The sequence below is a fragment of the Elgaria multicarinata genome, chromosome 7, assembly GCF_023053635.1.
Source record: "Elgaria multicarinata webbii isolate HBS135686 ecotype San Diego chromosome 7, rElgMul1.1.pri, whole genome shotgun sequence".
NCBI lineage: Eukaryota > Metazoa > Chordata > Lepidosauria > Squamata > Anguidae > Elgaria > Elgaria multicarinata.
In genome coordinates, this window is record NC_086177.1 from 100,943,485 (window position 1) to 100,953,788 (window position 10,304).

The following is a 10,304-nucleotide window of genomic DNA, read 5'->3' on the forward strand; positions in this document are numbered from 1 at the left end:
GTCAATGGTGGAAGATCATGGAAGTTGTAGGTAAAAACATCTCATCCCAATTCCAGAGGTATATAGCTGGCCACATTTGAGCCACAGCTAGACCTAAGGTTTATCCTGGGATCATCCAGGGTTCACCCCTGCCTGAGCACTGGATCCTCTGTGTGTCACCTAGGTGAACAGGTTTGACCCCTGGACGATCCAGGGATAAACCTTAGGTCTAGCTATGGCCTATGAAACAGATAAGTAGACTTAAGACCATCTGTATGTTGCGTATTTGGTAGGGATGTGCTCCGCTTCTAATCGGACTGGCAAATTAGAAGCGGAGCGGGGGGCTTCGCGGAGCATGGCGAAGAGGATCGAGGTGAAGGCGGATCCTTCGCCTCGATCTGGAGCTCCGCCGGAAAGGTAAGTGGGGTTTATCGGGCCCTGCTGCTGTCGCTGTCGCCCATGCGGCGACAGCGGCAGGGCCCGGTAACCCACCCACCCCGCCCTCCTCTCCCTTACCTGCCTCCATCCGCGGTCCGTCGGCGTCTTCAATTGAGCCCGCGGTTCAACCCCCCTCCCCCTTGGTCCCATACAAGGCTCTGCCGCCGTCGCCGCACGGTCGACGATGGCGGCAGGGCCCAGTAAACCTCCTGCCCTCCTCTCCCGGCCTTACCTGGCACCACTCCCCTCCACTGCGGAGCTCCGATTCGGAGCCGGAGCTCCGCGGCGAAGAGGAGCGGAGTATGCGCGGAGCGGGCCGACCCAAAATTTTCAGATCGGCCCGCGGGGCGGACCGGGGGGTCCATGCACACCCCTACTATTTGGGCCAAAATGTGACTTCTACATATACAAATGAAAATCTAGTCCAACTCATGTGTAGTCCAACACATCTGAAGAACTCCATGTTGGAGAAACCTGCACTAGATACTATGCATGCAAATATATAAGATTAATGAATTCCCTAATCTTGGTCCCATTCCTGAGCATATACATGGTTTATTATTTATGGAAGCACCTTATTAAACGAATAAGACATGCCAGCCTTTAATTTCTCCTCCACCCACCTGCCCACCCGTCTGTGACATGTGTTCATTTTATCATCCATCGCCAAAACTTCTAAAGAGGCATTTCTCCAATGTTCGTTATCAGAGAGTGTCCTAAAGATGCAGAGAGAGTGGAGAGATGATTGATCCAGATGGATTTACTACCAGTTTCTAGGAGGGCTTCTTAGGTCTCTATATAAGAAAGAAAGAAAGAAAGAAAGAAAGAAAGAAAGAAAGAAAGAAAGAAAGAAGAAATTATTGTAGCTTCGGGCAATTTTGGACTCTTGGCATTATCCCTTGTTTGTTAATCACTGCTGTGTTGAGGCAATGATTGATATAAAGAAAAATGCAACAGAGAGACAGAGCACAAATTGGCAAACACTGCAGCTTGTGATGTCCCTCTTGTTAAGTTCTGCGATAGCAGAGGACACTTATTTGTACGCGGGCGTTAGGCCCGTTCCTGTACGGAATTTGGAATCAATTCCATTCATTCCATGACTGCAACATCAAACCATGACTTGCATGTTGCAGAAGCCGTCGTCACAGCTTCAACATCACAGAACGCACAGCTTTCATATTGCCCCACATGGACGCAAAAGATCGCAATGTCTTTTCCGTCTGGTTTGTTGACATGACTGTTGACATGACTTCAGGCAAAACAGGGCAGTCCCTGCCGGCAGGTTTACAGTCTAAAAGACATGACACAAAAAGAAAAGGAGATGGAAGGGAAGTGGAAAACAAGCAAATTAAAGTATCCATTTCTTAAAGTTACATAGGAGCTTGAGGGCAGTTCAAAAGTTCAGCTGCAAATCACTGGGTGATAAACCATTCCATGACAGTTGTGTTTTTCTCCATGACATGCTAATTTTTCTTTTGTTTTATTTAATGTGACGGATAGGAGGCCATTTAAACTTGCTGCCCCCTAACTGGAATCCCAAGTGGTGCAGGCTAGCAAGAGCTGCACCACATGATTCTGCTGTTTATAAAGCTCAAAATAATACGAGTACAGCCAAATTTGGGGCAAATTCTGTCTACCACTGCAGCTAGAGATATGGAGCATCATCAAACAAGCATTTTATTGCACAACTCGTTACTGGCCACTCACGGATTTTTGCGGGTCCCTTTCACAATGCTGTCCACCTCCCGCGTGTCTCCCGCTCCTCCTGCTCATTTTTCCATCGTAAAAAAAGACCCAGAAAATTTGGCTGTGACAAAAGTTGCCACTATTTCCTGCTATTTGCAGGGAAAGCAGCACAATAAAAAAAAAACGCCCACTGAATGGGTCATGTGTTCAATGCTTGCTTCCTCTTTCTTCCCCGTGTGAAGAAAGAGGAAGCTGTTCATCTGTATTGTGGGACAGAAGCAGGCGGCAAAGCAACAGTAGGGAAACACAATCACACACACACACACACACACACACACACACACACACACACCCGTCTGACGACGCTCATTGTATTTTGGTAGATTTTCTTGTACACATTTTTTTTTTAAAAAAATGTCCTTACATGTAGCAAACCAGCATATCAGGAAGAAAGGCATAGATTTCTCCCTTCACTGCAAGTTTATTATATGCGGGGAAGGGGGGGTTTCACATGAGGGATCTTTTAAAACTGTGACTCCACCCCCTTCATTGGCAATCTAAAGTGATTAAGGCTGCCATCCTAAAACAATTTACCTGGCAGTAAGCCCCATAACTGAGAAGACATGAGTTCTACCAACTCATTCTTTGTAATATGCAGAACAATTCACAAATGAAGATTTTTCCTAGCCCTCCTTATTTTATGCCGGCGGGGGGCAGGCTGGGGGGGGGGGCAGGATTAGGGATGCCATGGAATGAACCAGGTCTTTTTAGTGCAAAACATAGGCACTATTTCTATGTCAAAACCCCTCATTTCCTAAAGCCCTTATTTAATTTTTAGCTCCAGTCAAATATTACAGGGAAATGCATTATTCGTCTTGATTTAAAAGAAGTTTTGCATTCCAACAGTAACATGCTGTGTTAGAGGAAAAATACTTCAGCCATCCCCATCATGCCATCCTCCCAATGTGTTAGGCTACAGTTCCCATTGCCCCCAGCCAGCATGTCCCTTAGCCATGCTGGCTGGGGTTGATGGTGGTTGTAGTCCAACAAATCAGAAGGGCACCAGGTTTAAAGAACCCTTTACTGGATTTCTTGATTACTATTTCTAAAATGACGGATATGGAACAGTTGATAATGATGGAAACTATTTGCTGGAAATTCTAACGGTGGTGAACTATATGCTTTCCACAAACTCACATTCCTGGATTGCCGATGAAGAGACATATGGAACAATCCATCAAGCACTGCTGTATGACCTCCATTCATTTCAGTGGGTCTTGGGCTCTACTGGATTTTGTGATGTCATCAAAGCATCTTAAGAACTTAAGAACTGGAGAGAGAGATCCTATGGTCCCTGAGCGAGCATCCCAGGGACCATAAGATGGCTTTGAAAACCCTCTTCTGAGGTTGGAGACTCCAACCTCGGAAGGGGGAGTCAGAGATCCAACATAAGTCCCTGACTCTGACCACCACCCTTGCAGCCAGTGTGGAGAGAACTGTATACCATTTGTCTCTCTGAGGTCAGAATTTGACCTCAGAGAAGGGAAAATGGAAGTTCTGGTGGGTGGGGAGAGTCTAGGATCCAAGTTATCCTGAGCCTCCTCCAACCTCCTTCCCTCCCCTTCCAAAGCACCTTTGCTAGACAGATTGGAAAGCTCATTTCTCCCACCCTGCCAGCTTCAACCCAACTGGGCATAGGTATCTTGGAAGCCTCCAAGTTCAGGGGCTTCCAAGCAGTAAGGGTGCTGTCCATAGGCATGCATCCTAAGAACAGCTATGCTGGATTAGACCAAAGGTGAATTTAGTGCAGCATTCTGTTCCCATAGTGGCCAACCAGATGTCTATAGGAGACCCCACAAGTAGGATGTGAGTGCAACAGCACCTTCCTGATCCTGGAGGAGATCTATAGCCATCCTGAGTAGTAGCCTTCCATAGCAGAGATGGCCAGGTGGGAACCTGCTGCCTAGATCTGGTCCCCAAAGCAATTCCCCACCACCACTACCTCTATTTCCCTACTCAATTCTAATCAAGGTGTGCTAAAAAAAATTGCTCATCATTTTACTGCTGGGGAAGGTGGATTTCAAAAATTACAAGATACTTTCCAATGTGCATCTTGAGAATCCCAGACATTTTTATTTCAAGAAAAATATTCTACGTACCACTAGACTATCCACTAGACTATCCACAAGACTATCCACTAAGACAGCATCTGTTAAGACGCTGAATAGAGAATTGGAATTAAAGGCGATGTCTGCGAGGGCAGACTCAGACGAGTTATGCTGGGGAGATATATTGTTCCATTGAGCATTGTCTTTCTTCCACTTCCCTCTGGAGCACTTGTGATGGTTGATCTATCCTGTTGCCAAGTTCCTATCAATCCTCCTCCAAGTCTCCTTCCTCCTGGGGTAGATCAAAGTGTCTAAGCAACTGAGCACCGAAGCAGACTTTACCTTAAGGGTGAAATCCTACGCACATTGAGACAGAAAGAAGTCCCCGTGCTGGGGAATATTTGAATTTCAGGACTTTAAACATGCATAGGATTGTGCCCTAAATATGCGTCTAGCAGCTACAGAATAGGTGCTGGGGACCCAGGCCATAGCTAGACCTAAGGTTTATCCCTGGATCGTCCAGGGGTCAAACCTGTTCATCTAGGTGGCACACAGGGGGATTCAGTTCTCAGGCAGGGGTGAACCCTGGATGATCCCAGGATAAACCTTAGGTCTAGCTGTGGCCCCAGTCTGGATCTTAAAAGGCCCCACCACAAACCAATGGTGACACATGCATGGCCTTTCACTTAGGCGGGATCTACACTAATGCCTTATAGTGGTATTGAAGTGCACTGACAACTGTTGGGGCCCATATACCGCTTTCATACCACTTTCATGGTGCTATATCCTGCTTGGTGTAGATCTGGCCTTAGTCCTATGCTTTTTATGACACTGTTGTCACACCATTCCTCCAAGGATCTATAGCAGAGGTGATGAACCTCTTTCAGTCCAAGGGCCGAATACCATTTCAGAGAAGCTCTCGGGGGCCACGTTCCGGTGTTGGGCAGGACCAAAAGCAAAGTAGTGAGACCAAAAATACCAACAGATGCCAGTACCTAAACCTTGGGAGAAGCATTTCCATCTTTTAGAACAGGGGAGACACTATACAAAAGACAGGAAACCTCCAAACAGTTGGGGGAAAGGGGGTAGGCCCTGGGGGAGGGTATGTGGGTATCTCAGGAGCCATGGGGGGTTGGATTTGGGCCCCATGCCTGATGTTCTGCACCCCTGATTCTCCTGCCTTTTATTCTCATCACACCTGTGTGAAGTAGCTTAGGTTGAGGGGTCACCCAGTGTGCCTTATTGCTGAAGGATGTCCTAAACGTCTCACCGCAGGTGGAGAATATCTGCCCCTCCCAGTGTGCTTGAAGTGCAATCCCCATCATCCCTGAACACTGGGGCTGATGGGAGTTCAACAACATCTGGAGGGAGGACCAGAGCTTACCTGGATCTGCCTAACCATCTCAGCCAGCTTACCTCAATCTGGTGCCCTCCAGCTGTGTTGGACTGCAACATCCATCATTCCTAGTCAGTGTTGTTTCTTGGCTGTGCAGTCTGGGATGATGGGATTTGTTGTCCCTACAGATCTGGAGGATGCTGTATTGGCTTCACTAACACTACACAGTGTGGTGTAGTGTTAGAGTGTAGGGAGTTGGGAGATCTGGGTTCTAGTCCCCACTCGGCCATGGAAGCCCACTGGGTGACTTTGGGCCAGTCACAGGCCAATCTACACCAAGCAGGATATAGCACTATGAAAGTGGTATATAAGAGGCAGGAGCCACACCAAGCAGGATATAGCACTATGAAAGTGGTATATAAGAGGCAGGAGCCACACCAAGCAGGATATAGTGGTATGAAAGCAGAATATGGTCTGTGTCAATGGGCCCCAACACTTGTCACTGCACTTCAATACAGCTATAAAACAGTAGTGTGGCTCCTGCCTTTTATATACCGCTTTCATACCTCTTTCATAGTGCAATATCCTGCTTGGTGTAGATCTGGCCAGACTCTCAGCCTAACCTACCTCACAGGGTTGTTGTTGGCCATAGCTAGACAGGGCAATATCCCGGGATGATCCCCGGGATCATCCCTGTGCATTCACATGATGCACAGGCAGGGCCGGTGCTACCATAGAGGCCACTCAGGCAGCTGCCTAGAGCACCAAGGTAAGGGGGGGCGCCAAACGCCGCACCCGGAAGCCGCTCTCCCACAGCGGCTCTGAGAGGGTGGCTTCCAGGCGCCCTGTTCTGAAGCCGCCCACCTGCCCCAGTGTCCTGGCTTCGCTTCGGCTGGGCACTCATCCAGCCGAAGCGAAGCCATGCCCGCCACCCCCACTTCAGCATCCTGGCTTCGCTTCATCTGTGTGGACACCCAGCCGAAGCAAAGCCAGGACGCTGCGGCGGGTGGGTGGCTTTGGAACGGCACGCCTGGAAGTCACTCTCCCAGAGCGGCTTCTGGCCAGGCATGCTGTTCCGAAGCCACCCACCCCCACCCCAGCGTCCTGGCTTCACTTCAGCTGGGTGGAGGAGATGGTGCCCCATGCCTAGGTACACTGGGATGGGTGTGGGTGTGGGTGGGTGAAAGCAGCTCACCTGCCTAGGGTGCAAAATAGTCTGGCACCAGCCCTGTGCACAGGGGATCCTGGGGTCAGGGCGGAATGATCCCTCCCTTGTCCCAGGATCTCGCCCTCCACTTCTAGCCCGCTTTTTCTGTGGTTTCAGGCTGATCCCGAGAACGTGGAATGTGTGGCTGACCGTCGTGGTTTGTCCTGGCTCCTCAGGAGATCCTCAGGACCTCTGTGCCCATCAGGGGTGGGGTGGGGGGAGCAGGGAATTATTATTTTTTTTAAAAAAGAAGAAGACTTATCTTCTGCACATGAGCACCCGTTCACTCCTTCTTCTTTAAAACAAAAAAATGTCAGCCACGATGTCGTGTGCCACGTGTAGACCAGTGTGACAATTTCACAATCATAAAATCATGATTAAAAACCCGTGGTCCAGCTGAGGCTGTTATGCGGATAAATGGATAGGAGGAGGATTATGTACACTGCCCTGGGTTCCTTGAAGGAAAAAAAAAAGGTGGGATATAAATATAATAAATAATAAAATAAAATAAAAATATTCATCTGAAACAACCCTAACTTGCTGAAACAACACATCCAATCATCCAGATTGGAGCTGTTTGGATGCACCATTACTGTCTGCCTGTCTGGGATTCTACAATACTTCTCTTCCTCCATTCCCTCAACTCCTTTTAAAAGGAAAAAGGCTGAACAGAAGAGAAAAGAGAATTTGGGATTTCTTTACTTATTTATTTATTTATTTTAAATTACCCTTCCTTTTGGAAAGTTTCCCAAATGCCAGCTCCGTTCTTTTGTGATTCTCCCGCCTGCCCTCTGTCCTGGCACACACATTCTTTGCGAGATTAGATGCCCAATGTAAAATTCCTCTCTCCCAGCCCAAATCCTGCAATGTATCCCCTGGTGGCAGCTGAGGGCCATCAGCCGCTCAGCACCTCCTCTGATTGAGCTCTCATTACGCCAAGTCCTGGAGTGCAAATCTTTGATTTTGGTGGAGAAGCAAGAATTCCCAAGCAAGAGCTCATTAACCCCTGTTACCTCCCTCAGGTGATAATAGCGAGGCTCTTCGCGCTGAGCGGTTGCATGGCTTTTATCTGCAGATCACAAAGAGCGGTACAAATATAATTAAGTCGAACACAGCACTCCTGCATGGTAGTGATAAACGCTCTTTATTAAACTCCTTTTCTAGATGAATAAGTGGAGGTCCTGGGAGGGCAGGCGGCCCACCCAAAATTGCTGGGGGTGCAGAGAAATCAGCTCAGTTGGTTGGATCCAGACTGAGTCATGCTTAGAGTTGGTCCATGGCTAACGTCAGTCCCATTGATTTCAATGGGTCTACTGCTTTAAGCATGACCAAATCTGGATCCAATCCAATGTCTTTTATCTGTACAGGCAAGATGAAATAGCAAGGTTCGGTGAAGTCTACTATTTATTTTTACTTCTGTATGTATGTATGTGCAGAATTTGTAGGGTTAGATGGAGACTTTAGTCATCTTTACAGTAATACTAAAGGCCTTTTCGCAGACCCTGCGGTCCTCAAATGCCACTGCGGCAGTGACAAAAGAAGCGATGACCACAGAATCATAGAACAGTAGAGTTGGAAGGGGCCTACAAGGCCATCGAGTCCAACCCCCTGCTCAATGCAGGAATCCACCTTAAAGCATACCTGACAGATGGGTGTCCAGCTGCCTCTTGAAGGCCTCTAGTGTGGGAGAGCCCACAACCTCCCTAGGTCATTGGTTCCATTGTCGTACTGCTCTAACAGTCAGGAAGTTTTTCCTGATGTCCAACTGCTGGAAGCCTCCCAGGTGTGCGACTTTTGCTTCCAGACAAGGTCTTCCCTCCCCAATAGGAGGAATCCTTCTGTGGGGGGTGGGGGTGGGGTGGAACTCACCGTAGGGGCCATGGCTGAGTGGTAGAGCATTCTGCTTTGCATTTATTTATTTATTTATTTATTTATTTATTTATTTATTTATTTATTTATTACATTTCTATACCGCCCAATAGCCGGAGCTCTTTGCATGAAGAAAGCCCCAGGTTTGATCCCCGGCATCTATAGGTAGGGCAGGAAAAACTGCCTGACCCCTGGAGAGCCACTGCCAGTCAGTGTCAACAATACTGGGCTAGATGGACCCATGGTCTGACTCAGGGGCTGTCTTGGCACCCCTGTGGGTTGTTCCCATGCTAAAGAGCAAGTGTGGGGTTTGCCTGGGAGGAGTCCACACCTCTGTGCATCCCTCCAGGTTTTTGTTTTTGTTTTTTACCTTTTTTCCCCTGCCAAGCTCCGCTGGCCCTGTTTGGTCATTTTTGGGACCACAGAGGCATTCCAGCGGCCATTTGGCCCACTGACTCTCCCCCTCCTCCCTGTCCCAGCAAATGGCAAGCAATCAAGGGTCGCCATTGGCTGGGACATGCCTACGCCCTAACACTGGAGCAAGGCGACAGATGGCAAACATGTACAGCACCATTACGCTGTACAGCACCATGTACATTGATGGTGCTATATAAATAAATAATAATAATAAATAATAATAATGCGTCGTTGCATTGCTTACAAGAAAAAGTCGAGGTAAGTCCCCAACTTTTTTAAACTGGTGCTTCAGCGGAATTGCCCTTGGATGGCTCCGCAATTGCTGCTGCATCATATAAATGACCTAGCGCCACTATGGAGCCACCCCGGGCTTTCCCCTCATCAAGACAAGCCCTTTGTCTCAGGGCTCATCTACACCAAGCAGGATATCCCACTATGAAAGTGGAATGAAAGCGGTATATAAAAGGCAGGAGCCACACTACTGCTTTATAACAGTATTGAAGCGCACTGCAAGATCTACACTACTGCTTTATAGGAGTGCTGAAGTGCACTGACAACTGTTGGGGCCCATGACACATCTACACCCAACAGGATATAACTCTATGAAGGCAGTATGAAAGCGGTATATGGTATGTGTCAATGGGCCCCAACAGTCATCAGGCCACTTCAGTACCGCTATAAAGCAGTAGTGTGGCTCCTGCCTTTTATAGACCTCTTTCATACTGCTTTCACAGTGGAATATCCTGCTTGGTGTAGATGAGCCCTTGGTTGTGCTTTTATATTGTATTTTATATCTTCTCTCTCTCTCTCTCTCTCTCTCTCTCTCTCTCTCTCTCTCTCTCTCTCTCTCTCTCTCTCTCTTTCTCCCATGGTGCTGGGGGAAAGGACAGCTTGCTCTTGCCACAACTGATTGTATGCAGAGGGCTTTTGAAATTAATCCAAGAGTCAGACTATCAATCAATCAAGTCGGACTAATTTCTCGCAGATTAACTGACTCAACGTTGCAACCCTACTGTCTCACTGCACTGATGTGCAGCCCGCCTGAACTGTCTGAAGTGTCTGGGAATGGAGTGTGAGGAAGGAGTGTTAATCGGAAGCAGGTCTTAATGAAGCTTCGCTAAGAGGGATCCTTCGCCTTGGAGAAACCTCCAGATTTCAGTCAACATCCCCAGGCATCAGGTCCTGCCAGGAGGGTTTTTTTGTTGTTTGTTTTTTGGGTACAGTAAATTCCTCGCAGATTCAGCAATCCCCTGAATAGATCTAT